Source organism: Diuraphis noxia, unplaced genomic scaffold, assembly GCF_037042655.1.
Source record: "Diuraphis noxia isolate RWA-SAM2 unplaced genomic scaffold, SU_Dnox_SAM2 contig0002, whole genome shotgun sequence".
In the NCBI taxonomy this organism is placed as follows: domain Eukaryota; kingdom Metazoa; phylum Arthropoda; class Insecta; order Hemiptera; family Aphididae; genus Diuraphis; species Diuraphis noxia.
Window position 1 is genome coordinate 13,644,178 of NW_028301712.1, and position 18,036 is coordinate 13,662,213.

General features: G+C 29.5%; 1 protein-coding gene across 1 annotated transcript in view; it reads left to right on the forward strand.

Moving 5' to 3' along the window:
* Positions 1 to 8,813: 8,813 nt before the first annotated feature.
* The window catches only part of Sema1a (semaphorin 1a), a 181,459-nt gene continuing 172,236 nt past the window's right edge, over positions 8,814 to 18,036 (forward strand). The window contains exon 1 of the mRNA XM_089218855.1: positions 8,814 to 9,043. The gene's annotated coding sequence lies outside the window, so the exon portion shown is untranslated. The remainder of the gene's footprint in view (positions 9,044 to 18,036) is intronic.

Below are 18,036 nucleotides of genomic sequence, written 5' to 3' on the forward strand. Positions count from 1 at the left end.
GTACAGTGTATGATATGCTGTTGCCTGTTATCCTCAATGAGCGGACTTCGGTTGTACAATTTTTGTTAGCTGGGATTGGCGTACGCGATACACTCGTCCCTCATTTTGATTTTTAAATATACGATTTAGCTTATTAGATGGTGGGTGCCATTATATCATATTACAATAGTACTCAAAATATATATTTACTCATAGACTATCAGTTGTACTTATTGAACTATAATTAATAATAACCAACAGAAAATTATATTTTCCATGGTTTTTATCATAAAATTTAAGTTTCATAACAGATTTTTTTTACTGACCATTCAGGTGATTTTGAATTTAATAACTAACTGAATCTTATACCTATGAGTCTTATAAGTGGTTTTTACTGTATCTTATAGTCCATGATTCTAGTATTCATGTAATTTCATTCAAACCCATAACTCATGTTGATATCAGTGTAAAGTTAGGTTAAACATAAAATGCAGTATATTGGTTTGAATTGTTATTAGGCTACAAATATTTTGAAGATATTAATAATTATATTTACACATTTTTAATACTATATTTAACTATGATAAACTATACTAAAATTCCCATACATTTTTACCATGTTAACATAAAGTTTCAAAAATCGCCTTCAAATTCTGACTGCCATGTTAAAATTGAATCTAAAATCATAGTAGAGCTTTCCATAGAGCATATTATGAATTTTGACGATACAGAGTAACTAATTAATTTTAAAATTGGAACATACCGAAATATGATAGTTTTTCTACCAGATATTTTAAACCAACGAGCTTTTCAAATAAAAATTAAAGATAAAATATCGAATAGGTACATTTATGTTGAAATATGGAAAACTAGCCTTAAGTTTTTCCTCTCTGTATTATTTTATTTCAAGCTGAAATAAATTACCTCGCCAACATAACCTTTAAACATCCAAAACACCCCCTGTGTACGTGTCTAATGTATTATATTTAATTAATTTAAACCGCTACAATGTATAATGTAATGATTATAATTTATAGCAATGCTAGGTATATACGCCATTTAAAATATCCGTTTAATAGCCAGTATCAGTGCCGTAGCTAGATACTTGTGTGATCCGGTGCAAATTTGTGTAGGACGTGTAGATGCCCCATAATTTTATAACATACCTAATTTTCTTTTTTCTTTGTTGTATATTTTAGGTCACATTATCAGATAATCGTTAAGGGCGTAAGGCCCTTTCAAGATTAAGTGCACCGGTGCATTGCACCGCCTGCACCGGTGGTTTCTACGGCACTGGCCAATATAATATGTAAGAATAGGTATATTGTATATTATTAAATTCATTAACTAAAGTCTATGTTAAATGACATCGGATTTAAGATCAATCAGGTCTTAATAATCGGGTTAATATTCATAGGTAGGTATTTATATTGTTTTATGGATTAGCTTGTAAATTAGAGGAGTACTATTGACTATTACTGTAAATTCTATAGTTCTAAAAAAGTAAGAATATACATTATTTTATATTTATTATTTCTAGAACTTCATCTTAAGTACAAGATAGTAATTAAGACAATCAACAAGGATGTCTCACTTGGGACTTCACTGTATAACTTGTTGTACTAATATTAAATACACTAAGAAAGGTGTCGTTCGGAAAAGTTAGAATAAAAGGGGTGTGAAGAGAGATGGCGTTGGTAATAATGGACGATAAATAATAGCAGCAGTTATAATAGAAATGTGTATTATGACATAGTATGTTTGGTGGAATGATATAAATAATTTGTACTTACCAACTGTTATGAAAAAGCATGGTAACAATGAATTAAAAATGTACCGCCTATAAATTCTCCTGTTCAGTCAGTTCAAAAATAAAAATAAACTGACCCATATTTATCTAATAATTATTATAACAATCGTCATACCTAAGTATAATATATTGACTTCATTTTTAGTGAATTATGCAGATGAATAAAATAATATCATGAATATTTTGAAATAAAGTTCGTTACTTAATGTATTTGAGTGTTAATTTTAAATATTAAATACTCAGTGATATAGAAAAGAATGAATTCATATTGCGTGAATTTAGCATGAACGAGTTCAATTTTCAAGAAATTAACTCGAATATGAACTAGTTTCTTATTTATTATGATCTTGAATGTTTTGGGTTTATTCATTGACAATTTAATTTCCATAGAAGATAGTTATATTTATAACATTTAATAATTTTTATCATGGTTATAGCCGCCTATAAATAATATAAAAACAAACAGTAAATACCTACGTAAATCTTTTACTCGTATAATTTCTATTGACAAACCAAAAACACAATGTCATGTCTGTCCATAATATTATATTAACGGTTATTTTTGTTTTCAAATTTCATATTAATATTTAATAAAACACGTTCAAATCGTTCAATCTTTAATGCCATTGTCGATAGGCAATCCACAAATGTAGTGCTCATTTTGATGGTTTATAATATTATTTGTACAGGTGATGGGATAACGTTTTGAAATGTTTTGTTGGCGATCAGGTTCCTTCTCAAGAATCGAAAGATATTATACATAATTTGTTTTTAATTTTGTTTATTTTTAGTTTGGATATTTATTTTGCTCTATCTAATACTCTGAAAAATTGATATGCCGATAAGAATAGGTATCTAAGTAGTATACCGAAATGTTTTCCATGGATTAAGTATTTTCATCTTATTATCTTACTAAAAATGTACCTAGGTACAGCATATTTTATTGTACCAATACTACCTATGAATAAATATTAAATACTAAGTAGGTACCTAGTATTTTAATTTATAACATTCATTTCACATTTTACATGTATAGTTATAATTTTATTATTTCTATAATAATTGCACTATACAGTATATAGACATATTTTGCAATTTTTATTTTTAAACAAATTTGAAATTTTCTTTAGTAACTTTTTATTATTCTTGATATTAACATAATAGTAATACCTACATTTGAAATAGTTCATTTCAAACACTATGAACAGCACGAACTAGAATATCTTAACTAATTCATATTTAATGTCTTGAACTTGAACTAATTCATTTTTAAAAATAATTTTCTTATTACTGGAAAATATTTAACTACTATAATAGTCTGCAATGACTATTTAGACCAGCGGTTCCCAACCTTTTTAGTTTTGTGAACCACTAATCTTGTAAAAAAATATTTGAGGCCCACCCATAGCATACCTATACATATACGTTTTCATAAAAATATAAAGTATATTAATTATTATAGAATATATATATATATAGTTATTAGGAATAAAAAATTAAAAAAAACTTAATTCAACTTTATCACAAGATTAACAATTTAAAGTGATTTTTGACATTGTTGTTCTTCGCGGAAAGGTCAGTATCTGGATTAAAACTTGTTAGTTTTAGTCTTAAACCACTCTCAACATTTAGTTTATTCCTATATTTATTTTTTAAATAAATTAAAGTAGAAAAAGTAGTTCACATAGATAAGTTGTCGAAAAGCCCATCAAGTTTCACAGTGCAATTTTAGCGATTGCTGGATAGTCTTTCCGAACATTTAACCAAAATGGCACTAATTGTGTACTTTTAAAATACGATTTTAAAGTTTGATCTGGCCACATGACGTTTCAATAAACGAATCTTTTTCACTTGCTGATATTTTCAATTTATTCCAGAAATCTTCTTGAAAGGGATTTCTGATCCATTGGATTTCCTCTTCAATTTTTGGGAAGTAGTTTCTAAAAACAGTTTAAAAATGATTTCAATTATGCCTATTAAAAAATATTAATTTGCAATTAAGAAAAATAAATAATTTAAAATAACCTGAGGTTGGAAGCTAAAGATTTGAGGTGATCTTGTATAGTTGTAGCTGTTGCTATATCAATTTTAACTTCGTTTGTTTTAAGAAAATTATTTAGGACTGGAAATGCATCGAAGGAATCTTGTTCTACTTTTGAGCCTATCATTGAAGCTTGATTATCATTGTATCAACTTTGTCTTGCACAAAAAACTTATGAATGTCTTTGCCTTGCAGAGTTAAATTAAGAACGTTGAGGGCACAAAAATATCCGCCAAATACGCCAACCGTTTCAACCAGTTTTCGAGAGATTTCCCTACACATTTAGGGTGTTAAATTGATAGATGCCTTTCAAGTTTTGAAAATTGCATACATTCGTTGTATAGCGTTTCGAAACAAATCACATAGGTATTGCTGCATAAGCTCCTCCTCAGTACCAAAAAATACAAACCCGATTTTTAAAAAGTCAGGGTTATACTTACAAAAATATATTTTATTTTCTTTTTTATATTCAAACTTGACATATCAACGATCTCACTACTAGTAGTTTCGCTACTACTAATTCCTTCATCACTTGACAGCTTCGTCTTACGACAAGACCCAGTTCGAAACTAATCATCCATTATATTTACGTGTAGTAACTAGTAACTAAACACAAACACAACGACGCATAAACACACTATCACTGTCTCAAAATAACTAGTTTACCAATTTACGAAATCGAAAGACCTACTATGTTTATCGCAACCCGCCCGTCGTGCACGATAAATACGATAAAACTACATCCAAACGTTCGATATCATATTGTCAATTGTACACTATTATAGTTTAAATTGATTAGATATTATTATGATCAGAAATATAACAAAAAATATAATATAATATTATGTTAAATATAATATATAGTATCTAATATTATACCTATGGCTCGCGGTCCAGCACCACGCTATTCGTGGCCCACAAGTGAGCCATGGGTTGGGAACTGCTGATTTAGACAATAAATAAAAACACATTTGAAGGTATATTATGTAGATCAATCATTATTAATTTAATAATCCAAAGCAAATAATAATATTAAACTCATTGACTGTAGGTAATATAGTATCTACCTATGTGTTTTATTTATTTGAGTCAAGTCAGAAAGACTACTGGTGGTCGGTGGCTTTATCCACTATACAAATTCACAAGATCGTTTACACCTAGATAGTACAACAAATTAATTTATTTTGTTACATAAAAAAAACAGAGTATAATGACTATAATGTCCCATACGCATTTACAAAAATTTACTTATTACATAATAATATCTAATTTTCAATCGTCCTTATATAGGTATTATTATTTATTACGAAATATCAGATTACCAATTAAATAATTATACGTATATGCTTTTCAGCTTTTGTACGATACCTAAACTAATAGATTCTAATTAAGTGGGAGCCACTAACTATCAGTTTGTTGAAGCTACCTAACTTCACTATTGCCATTGATGAGTCTAAGCACATTTTGGATACCAAGTATTGACGTAATTAAAATTTTTAATTGTGACTGAGAGGGTTTGTTCAAATATAAACTAAACAGACCCGCAGGGTCGCAGTCCCTTACACCACACTTTCATCCCTTATAATATACTTGCAAACTAAAAACTTATCCTACAATTCAACTTTATCACCATAATAAGTAATGACGATTCGTATCATTATGTTCAATAATTTGGTAACTTCTACAGCTACTACTTGGTAATTACTATGAATATCCTATAAACATTGAATTGTTGGAAGTCATAAGCGTAACATATACTAGGAAGCGATGCTGGTTGCCACCTTCTTCCATAACAATACGCACATAATATAATAACATAATATTAAAAGTAACGTTTGAAAAATAAAAATAATTATATTGTAGGTCTACTACCTACAATATAATTGGTATAATTGGTAATAGGTACCGGCATACTATATGATACAACTAACATTCAACATAAAATAACATATCAAATCATAATATCTCAATTTTTTTTTAAAAACAATACCTAGTCAATATGATGTGTATAAAGCCCTGGATCAAAGAATATGCATGTTTGCACCTACAGAAAAATGTTTGAAAATGTATAAAAGGCTCTCATAAACTCATATTTTTATAGTAATTTACAATTCATTTATTTTGTGTGGAATTTATAACTAGATTTTCACATACTTTTTTGAAGGCTTATTGGAGCCCGTCCAAATTGTAAGTATGTTACTATAGGTGTACGAGGTGTACGTGTAATATAGAAATTAGTTTATCGAATCAAATTTGTATAATTAGTTGTATTATGATTTATGCCTAGGTTACTAGGTATGATATATTTGGTTGATGTTAAGGTTATACTGAGTTGTATATTTATAGATAACAGACTAAATAAATTCGTTTAAGGACGACAACTTTTGGATAGCCACAACCTGGCTGTGGGCTGAGCTATACCGCACGCATAGATGAGCAAGAGCGTTCGTATAGGCCACAATAATTCAACCTACAGTCTCATCCTCACACCAATAGTAAAATAAATAACCTTAATATCAATAATATAATAAAATATACAAATAGTGATATAGGCTGTCTGACCAAATTTCATAAATCTGTTATAATTTTTGTGTATATGACATACCTACTGTACAAACAGAACAGTAGCTATACCTGCCCATTTTTTTAAAATTATTAACCATAAGAGATAGATGACAATATTTAAATATTATTTGTAAATATGTAATTAACATTAAAAAAAAACATGGGATTTAATTTGAATGTAAATTCTATTGAATTAGTATAGATTCTAAATAATATTTGTAAATAAATATGTGTAAACCATGACATTTTCAGAAATAAATAGTTGAAAAGGCAATTAAATTGTTAAAAGGGATAGAGACGCCTTATAATGTAGTCCATTATGTGAATGTGCTTATACGTGACCCTAGAAACCTTAATCCGGCTATGTAGTAATATACGTATTACTTATACTAATATATGAATGAATTACGGAATTTATGTTTATTTTAATGATATACAATTATTCATTATTTTATTGGTTGTTTTTATATTATGTATATTATGTTTATTAGTTTTGTGCTATGATAAAAATAATTAGGAAATTGAATCATTTAATCATAAAAATTTAACTATAATAATATTAAAATGCCACGGCCATAGTACCTACCTATGTCAGCTGCAGTTGAATAAATTAATATCCATGTTGCTTCTAAAACTTGAATCATAATTTATAATAATTTTTTTAAACCCTATCACATGATATAATAGTGATTCGGGCGTGATTAATTTATATGTGGAGTGAGGGGCTATAGCCTATAATGTTTCGGGTAAATAATATATATTAATTTATAAAAAGCGGGTAAATCGTGGATGTTGCTTTGCTGTACAATAGGTTACAAGTGGGTTAGGTACTGTAATGGATGGAATTAAATTTGAATCCAATGATATTATATCATTGTATATATTTTGTATACCTATACGAAAAACGATTCTGAGCGGAGATGGTTGATCTGTCTAGGATATATTATAGAATATAAATCATTAAAACATTTTCAAACCTTAGATTTAAAAAGAAAAATTTTCATGAATTTCTTGCTTAAAATAATTTTCGAATTTTCGTAGTTTTTACGTATGTTGTCAAAATTTAAACTTTGAATGTTATAAAAAAAAATTGTGACTATATGACTATAACTATATATTTCTTTTATTTTTCAACTGCTATTGTAACATATGTTTAAAACCTTGTATTAAATTTTGAAGATCTTCTACCTAAAAAATAAATTTTTATCGATATTAATTTAAAAAAAATTAATAATGATCGAAAATTGCATATGCCCATAAATAGTTTAACTCAATTCAAATATTTTTGAAAATTGCATGGTAGATAGAATATACTTATATAAACATTCGGTGAAAAATTAATGTATCTATGGTTATTCGTTTTAAAGTTACATTAAAAACCAAAATTGATTTTGTCGAAAACTGATTGTGGTATACTACCAATATAGTCGATACTGTATTGTGTTCTCGTTGCCATCCAAAATTATTAGAAACTAATAACTATAATCTATAAATCTTGGTATATTATAGAATAAAATATTATTATATTCTATAATTCCATACTTAAGGCGCGTAACCAACTTTACATAATAAACTTTATCGTACAAACGCATATATATATATATTATTTATTATACAAAACGTAATTTCATGAACTGTTGTTTGCTAGCCTTAGTGTCTTACACTCTTATAAACTGTTTATATGTACAGGGGTCATATTAAAATGACGAGCTCCTGATTTTATTTTCCATAAAATAATTTTATTATTCGAGTGTGGGCCCGCCGAAGTGCCGAACTCTCCTCGTTGCGTGACCACCGACGCGTTTTCCGTAGACGTCAAGAGGTTGTATGATGATTATTATAATCACGCAATGATTTGGATATAATAACCATGCATTATTCTATTATAATATGTATTTTAAATTTTAATATTATCGTCAGGTTTTATTCTAAGGACTTTTCCTTATTGCCCGAAAAGGTAGCTTCTAGCCACTAGGCAGGATTATGTCAATGATTTATATACAACAAATATATCTATGTAGGTACATAATTTCGATATTATTATAAAGGGTGTGATCACGAAAATGTCGGAACGAAAAGTAATTCGCAATAAGTTTATTCAAACTGCACGTGTTCATCGTCGACTCAACAATACTGCACTTTTGGTATAATAATATTTCCCGTCGCCGTAAGCCCGTAATGGCCGCATCTGGCGTGAATAGTGAAATGCAGAGAAGCATTGGCGCATCGCCGCATCGCATTGCATTGCGCACACAATGCGAATGCGCCGTGTTTCGTACTCTCGCGTGACGTCGACGCGGGCACGTACGGTTATTCGGGCGCGCGGAAAATACCGTGCACCGGGCCGCACTGGGCGGTCGGCTGTGCCGCTAATCAATAATGTTGTGCCAATGATGAATAGAACTACAACGGAACAGATGATGTAAATAAACGGCCGGCGTGTTTTGACGAGTTTTTGTGTCTACGGTCGTCGGTCGCGGTCGCCTCCGCCAGCTGCTGCAGTCGTTTGCGTTGTTCGTCCCGTGTGCCGTTCGTCCGCCGTACCGTTTGTCCGTCGTACCGCTCGTGCCGACGCTCCAGACCCGCACACTGATTAACGGTATCAACGGCAGCGACAATCACAACAATAACAAAACACTAACGTTATGGTGAGTGCAGTTGTTGTATACCTCGACCCGCTTCTAACTTGTAACTTGTTCTCGAACAACACACGCAGGCCCAATGGGTTTTGTTAATTTGTCACACATCGTGATGATAATATTGTTATCGTCTCCGACTCAACTAAATAATATTATGTCGCGTAGTTCCGTCGTCGTCTTGTGTGACAATGGTTATAACATTAATTATTATAATATTATTAGATGACTTCTAAGTTCTAATCATTCTCATAGGTGTTTATTATGTGCAATCAAAAATAGAGTCCAGCATTGTGTTTTGTAAAAAAAAAAAAATATTTTACGTAGACGACAAAGTCAAATTTGTAGTTTTATGTTTCATAATATTTGTGTGCACATATTTAGGTAGGTAGGTATATTTTGCTTTTTGGGACCTAATATCATTCATGTTTATTTTTAACTTTAAAGGCGTATTTCTTTTATTTGAGCTATTTTTGGGTATTTTATTTTAGAACGTTTATGAAAACGATCGCCAGTTCTTAAACCAGTCGTCTGCACGGCACGTCTGAAAGCCTCCACGCATTGCCACAGTAGTGACACATCCGGTCGATAGAGTAATTAGATGTTTAACAAATCGTCTATTTAGTCAATCAAATCCATCAAGTCGTTGTTGTTTTACACAATTCTTATAAATTAAGTTTTAAATAATTTTTAATATCTATTAGGCTGCTAGAAAAACATTTTTTACTCACATTTTTGGGTTTTTTTTAAGGCTTTTCAATGTACCCTGAACTTGATAATTGTAAATGGGTGTTTCCGTTGTCGTTGTGGACATTTAATTTCAACAATCGTTACTCGTTACCTACCCACATAAATTATGTGATATAATGCCATAGCATTCACTTTGTACCTATATATGAGGCGATAGAACAACGACGATTTTGAAATCGATCAAAAAAATGTTAATGTTCAGCCCGTACATGACGGTATCCGGTCGTATGATATATTGTCATACGAATTTGTTTGGTTATCCAACCGACATTTATCATCCCTATAATATTATAATCATAATTATCATAACATGTTTGCGGGACGATATTCGACACCCCCCCCCCCCCCCCCCACCAATCGACGCAGTTTCCTGTTTTTGTATTCTCATCCGCCGTGGAGACATATATTATAATATATTAATTGGTATTATAATATTATTTGTAGTGCTGGGTTGTAGGTACACCGGTACTATATGTAACACTAGTGGCGTGCCGACCGATTGTTAAACTCGAAAAAAAAACAAAAAATGAAAGACCCGTCAACTAAAAATATAGATTTTTATGTCCTAGGTATATGAATAATTTTTTACAGCAAAAAACAACATTGTACTATTTTATTTTATTTTTGAGTTTTCAACTTTTACCTATTATACACATCACTACGAATTTTAGACTTGAGGAATTAGCCACGAAAATACCTTCTTATATATATATTTATATATATAGGTAGGTTAGGTCGGTAAAATAAAAGAAAGGCTACTCGCAGAATTGAAAAAAAATTAGCATTCCTTACGATGAAATAATTAAAAGGGGTGCTCTCAAAATATAAACAACTTGAAGAGGAGTTCTGTCCCCCCACAATCACTGGTGGTAAACTGGTAACTACACATACTATATAGGTACCTATACGATCAAAATGAACCGAGAATAATCACTTCGGTTGATTTTGGTTAACTTTTAGTGGTGATGTAGTACTATGGATGTTCGATAGGTAACCGCGGTGGTGTAACCTACCACCTCATCTGTTTATTGTGTTTCGAGGTCTTAGCAGGTTTTCCGTATGAATTAATATTGAAACAATTTTCGTATTTTACATAGTAAAGGGTAGGTATAACATTTGATTGCATAATATTCTTTGCAAAAATATATATTCATTCTGGAGCATTATGATAATGCATACATTGTATCAATAATGCATTGAAATTTATATTTAGAATGACAGCGTATCTTTATCCGGCACGGAAAATGGATATCTGGATGTGTTCTACAGAGACACCTGTGTATTTTCCTTTCGCTGTGTAGGTAATTTATTCAAAGTTTGCTGTCTACAAAGGGTTTTACTTGTGAACTCTATGAATAAATAATCGCATTTATAAACATTGTTGCTGTGCAACTTCCATTCAGTGCATCAATATAGGGACTAGAGAATTAGGAAGTGATATTTTGTTATTACTTATTTTATTAAAACGCGGAGACTGAATTACCCTCTTTGGTATTTCCAAATGCATATTTTTAATAAAATATTCAAATAATTTTATGTACAAATTAAAGGGTTACGTAAAATTTTTATAAAAATGTGATTGTGATAGGTTTATAAGCATTCTATAACACTGACATATGATATGACTGAAGGAGAGGTTTTTAAAAACCGGTTTAAAAGATTGTTTTGATACCTATAAAGGGTGAAAATACTCTGTATGAGTTCTTATAACGTATACAATATTATGACATCATATAATAAAAATGTTCCAAATGTTATCTTGAACGTTTTTTTGAACGCAGTGAAATAATATTATTACAATTCATAAAAATTGTATCAAATTTAAATATAAATTGTTTAATGTCTGGTTTCCAAAGTTTATTGATTACGTTACAATATTATATTTATATTGGGTTTAATATTTATTATTTTATTCTTGTCAGTATGTGTACATAAGTAAATACTTTTCGAATATTTCAATTTTTTATTCGTAGCTATTTTATTTTATAATTATTTACCAGTATTTTTTATACAAAATTATGCTATTTTGGTATGCTCAAAGTGTATTTATAAACACTCTTTTAATTTAAATTTATAAATATTTATAAAATAAAATATAATTATAATTTGTAATATTTTATGATATGAAATTATGAATTATGAATATTATGTTCAATAATCATTATTGACTGTAGTTATTTATGAAAAATAAAATATATTACGAAACAATACACGTTTTATATTGTATCATGTTGAAATTAATATTGTTTTATATTTAAATTTAGACGGATTTCGAAAGTTTTAAAACTATTAGGCGTTTCTTATTGAATAACAGAATAATAATATAATATTATTTACCTACGGTTAATTTACATAATCAATTAGGTACAAATGTACAATGTTCAATTATGCAATCAGTGTAATTTTTATATTCATATTTTGTACAATGTTAATACTAAAAATAGATGAATTAAGTATGAATAGTTCGGCAACCGGTCTAAAAGTCCGGGGACAAAAACTCAATTTTGAAAAAAATGAACAAAAAGTCCGGGTTAATTTTTTTTGATGTCGAACTAAAAGTCCGAGCACATTTTTATTGTCAGACAAAAAGTCGAAAAATATAATTAAAATATTTTATTACACTTTCATCTATAATTATATTATATATAGGTATTTCAAACTACACAAAACAAATAATTCAATACAAACCATCGATGCCTACAATAATAATAATTTTAAATAATTCAATTAAATATCGACCATTATTATAGTATTATTAATAATTTAAATTACTTAAGTCAAAATTAAAATGTTTTAAAAAATTGTCAATATTACCTACATTTAATATAAATTATGTTTTCTTAAATAGTGGCCTATACGATTTAAAAAATCTTCTACTGTCAACTCATTATTATTAATTTTTTTACATAAATGTTGTAATTTAGAAAAATAGCATTACATGACATTGGATCCGTAAGAATAAAGACGGATCACAAAAAAATATAAAATATATAATACAATATTTATGTGAAAAATTAGTAATAATGAGATTAACAGCTTACAGCTAGTAGAAGAGTTTTTAAATCGTATAGGCCACTATTTAAGAAAACGTAATTTATATTATTAATATTACTGTAATAATGGTCGAAATTTGTATTGAATTATTTGTTTTGTGTTGTATGAAATACCTATGCATAATATAATTATAGATGAAAATTTAATTATATTTTCGGACTTAAAGTTTGACAATAAAAATGTTTTTGGGCTTTTTGTCTGACTTAAAAAAAAAATGAATCCTGGCTTTTTGTTAACTTTTTTTAAAAATGGACATTTTGTCCCCTGACTTCATCCGGGATTCGAATAGTTCGATATTAAAAACAATTTTTTTTTTAAATTTAAATTATTGAATCTTTTATTTTATAAAAGTAGTAAAATTCTACATTATTTTCAGATATTGATAATTATTTATATTTATTAAGTACACGAGGACGAGGGACGCTAGTATAATATAATATCAAGGTTGAGATTAATATTTGATATTTTTCAAGGATGACGAATTTAATATTGTGTCTGTGTTCATACTTTTGAATTTAATACAATCTAATACATCATTGAAATACGATATATTGTTATTTGTTTCCATCAAGCATGAAATAATTGATCTTGAAATGTACCTATATAGTGTATATTTCAAAGTTTAATGTTAAAATATAATATGCGTTAAAATGTGTTTATTGAAAATTAAAATGTATAAACCACTCCTAGATTATACTTGAATGCCAACATTTTTAGACTTAGACAAGGAGGCAAGTACAAATATTTTAAAATTTGAGTGTGTAGCATATTATTGAATTGAAAGTTGGTAAGGTAATTTAATTTATTTAATATGTATATATAAAATATAAAAGCGTATGAAAAATTAAAGTGCATTGGAGGATAAAAGTAATAAAATTTCATAATTTTTTTAAAATATTTTTCTAGATTTCTTTTGATATACTTCAAATAATTTTAAGTCCTAAAAATTGAACTTATTCATTCAAGGCTAATTTCATAATATACTCTTTGTTGTTGAATTAAGGCGGGGAATGGTAACGATGATTTTTCTTCTTGGCCTATACACACTGACTGCAACATAAAAATTAAGGCGTGTATTAACTATATAAAATACAAGCCGTGTATTCATTCAAATGTACGTACTGTGAATGATTTCGAAGCGACAATGATTCGACAAGAATTCTGAAAACTGATTTAAATTTTTCGTAAGGTTTACTTTACTTATATCGCTTCTCTCACATTTTAAATTTTTCATCATTTTAATTTCTCCAAAAATTGAGTAGGTATGACTATTTTTTAACTTTTACTCTTTTAGAAATGTATGAAATTCAATCCCTAATAAACGTTACGACTAATTAAAATCTTGTTTTTGGTTTCTTTATTGCTTTACTAGATCAATCGGACATCGGTAAGATGGAATACGTTACGGTGTATTTTTAGACATACACGAAAAATTACACTTCCGATCCTTTAAATTTTACACTTAGCAATGAAAGCGCTGGCGCGAGCATGGCGAGAAAAATTCTTAAAACTTGATATTTTGCTAATTAGCTTATGTTTCTTGACTGTGATTTGTATAAGTATGCCTATGTACTAATAAAATGTTATTATAGGCAGTATTAGAAAAAATTATCATATTAATTTTTATGAATATAATTTATAATTTGAATTTATAGGAATACGAGTAGGTATAAGTAGTGTAGGTGAAATAATTTATTGTTGCTTGTGGTACCTAAGTTTAAGTAAGGATATTTGTGAAATTTGATGACGAAATAAAAATAATAATTCAACAGAGTATCTTTTATCATTTAATTTTATAAATATTATTACGTCAATATTAAACTAATTTTGAATGAAAATACGTATTTAACAAAACATTTGCTTTTTGTTCACTTACCTACACTAAATATTTTTTCCGTGTATCTGTGTGTTGAATCAATATAATATTTATTATTTTTAAGTTAGATAATAACAAACCATACAATTTTTTTCAATTTTTTTCAATTGATTTTATTTTTATTTACATTATTTTACCATTTATGCCAATTATAGGCTAGTTAATAAGTAAGCAATATTCACAATTAGGCACCTATATTGATTTTATATATGTAGGTATATTTAATATTTTTAATAGTTCATAAATGTTTTTATACCATTTTTATTCTCATTAAATATGTTTAAAAAAGTTATAATATATCAAAGTTATATTTTATTTGTATTAATTTTTTTCTAATTATTTTAATAAATAATGCAAGCTTAATACAGTATTAGTCGAGGTATTAGTACTGCTAATTTTTTCTGATCTAAGAAATTTATATTATCAGTGTATTGCCTTAATATTTCGATTATTTCCACAGTATTGCTAAAATATAAAAATGTGTATTATTATTATCTCATTCTCACCAAGCAAAGTTGTTATTATCTTGTCGTTACCACTTCGTCGAGTAGCAGTGTGATATGAGTTTTTATATGATTACCCGTTCATACGCTTCGCCACAATTTAAAGCCCTTCAGGGACGTTATTGGTTAACATACAATTGGTATACGGTTATTGTAATCAGATTATAGTCCGCATTATTTCGCGGGAACATCATCACAGTCTTTACAAAAGCCTATGTATAGTATTTTTTTATAACGTACGTTGTTTCACGGGTTTTTTCAAACTTTTTAAGTGATAGGGACTATGGAAACTTTATACTTTATTACCAGTCCATCTATACAGTAAAATTCTGGAGTCTGGACATTATAAAAAGAACCTCGAAACCTTGTAATGCTTACCCCAACACATTAATATTTTAATACAGCAAATTACATATTGTACCAACCTACTGTTTTATATTTATTTTTAAAGATGTATGTTATTTATGAATATTTTTTTAAGATTGATGTTATCTATTACTCTGTCACTTGTTATTCTGAAAACATCGATAACTTATTATATTATATACTTATTATTTTTAATAAATATACAACCACGTATATTATCATCGTCATAATCAATGATATTTTCTGGCATCTGCTAAAAGGGTGTAGCCCATACACATTTAGAAATTTAAAGTGGTAGGGTATCAGAAGTAAAAATAATTTTCAATAATTTTAATTATTCATAAAATCATAAAATAATAATGGTATAAGATACAACTCGTATACATAGTTTTTGGGCTTTCGTTAAATTATTTATCTGCAGTTCAGTTGTGTTATATGTATCCAATATCCATTTTGACGTCTTATGGAGATGTTTTATTTAATTAAAAATACGCATTAGATGTAAAGTTTGTGAAAAACAGTTTTTGTTGTATATTTGACTAAATATTTTAACGATTTTCACTGTATTCGTTTCCGGATTAATTTTTATCATGTTATTTTTCGTATAATTTAAAACGGTTAAAACAATAGTGTTATTTTTATTATTGTTAATTTTTTTTTTATCGGAAGCGCACACAACGATTGCGTTTACATGTGTGTACGCGCGTAAAAACAGCGTCCGTCGTGTTCGGCGTGGAAAACAAAGGACGATAACGCGATTGGTGGTGGAAGCGGGTTGGGTTAGTGGGTCGGTATATGTAGATTTTGAAGGTGGGGAAGGAGGTGGTCGAGTTTTACTTTTTGCATGACATTATTATCCCTTGGCCGTGGAACGACGTTAAGTTTTTTTTTCCCGATTTGGATGTCGTTTATATTCGTAAAATAATATTATTACGAAATAATCATTATATCGTTCGGAATTAAACGCGACGATAAAACCACGTCCACGCGGTACTCTCCCGGACGATAGACGATGGTCGTGCTCTGCCCTGATCTGACATTATATTATTATTATACAAATTAAAACCGATTACAATACGTCGTTTAAATCGTTATGCATATACCGATTTATGGGCTTTAATGCGTATTCGTCGCCGCGCCCCGACTGCGGTGGGTGTGCGGGCGAGCGGGCGGTCATGTCGGCAGCACGTGTCCGACCGAATGACGCATGCGCTTAGTGCGGGCTATTGATCCTCTCGGGCGCGCGCCGTCATCCTCTCCGCCCGTATTGCGGTCAACTCTCCGGGGCGGCGGCGGTCACCCCGCTCTTCACCCCGCGACAATTCCCGTATCACCCATTTCCGCATCTCTTCATCCGTTTCCTCTGCCGCTGTTCCGACGTCGTCGTCGTCATCGTCGCCGCCGCCGCCGCCGCCGCCACCACTACCACCGCCATGGTGGCTGTTCTGTTCTGCTGCCGCTGTTCTCGGGTGTCTGTTTTGTCGGCGACTGTTCGTCGCCGCACGTGTCGTCGTCGTCGTCGTCTTCGTATCTGCACCGCTCGAACATTGCGCTGCGCCCACGATGACTGTGGCGTCGTTGTATTATATTGTCAACTGTTTGAAAAACAATAAAAAAAAAGTAACCTCGCATGTACGTCGTATGACCGGCTACGAAAGGCGTCCATGTCGATGACAATAAGCGGCCATAATAGAGATCATCACCTATATATCATAATAATATACGTAGTATAATATATAAAGCTTTTTTTTATTTTTATTAATTTCATTTTTTTTTACTATGACAAAAACAAATAACTTATTTAAAAAAATTTAAAAACTCTTTTTGATTGCTATTATAAATATCTATTGCTTTTTAAGTAAGTTTGTGTCTCGGTACTGTATATGAGAGATAATATTTATTGGCTAAAATATAGACAGAATTAAGAACAATATCACTAAAATACTAACAAATTGGTCCACTAGGTATTATTTGATATTAAACAAAATATATGTAATTATTTATTGTACCTACATTCTCTGACTAATATTGACTATATTTATGATTTTTCTAATGTTCAGTTGCAAATGTTGTTCTGTTATTGCAATGAGCACACATAAAACATATCAATTTTTAATTTAGAGATCGCCATCTTCTGTTTGTTTTAATATTATTATGCTCACCGTGTTCGTTTTGGATTGTCTCAGGTGTTTTAAGGAAGCGCTTTTAATAGTACGTATGCGTTTGTCATTTTTCGGTTATAGAAAATGAAATCATTTGATTTCAAGGCGATTTTCGTAGCGAATAATTTTAATCATTGATTCCCCGAATCGTAGAATAACCATATTAACAGTTTTTAAATGATCGGTTTTCAATCGCTTAAAATTACATATTGCAATTGATCGTAAAATTTAGTTTCAGTTTTTTTAGCCTAATATACATTTATAGTATACAATATAGACCTAGGAATCTAGGTT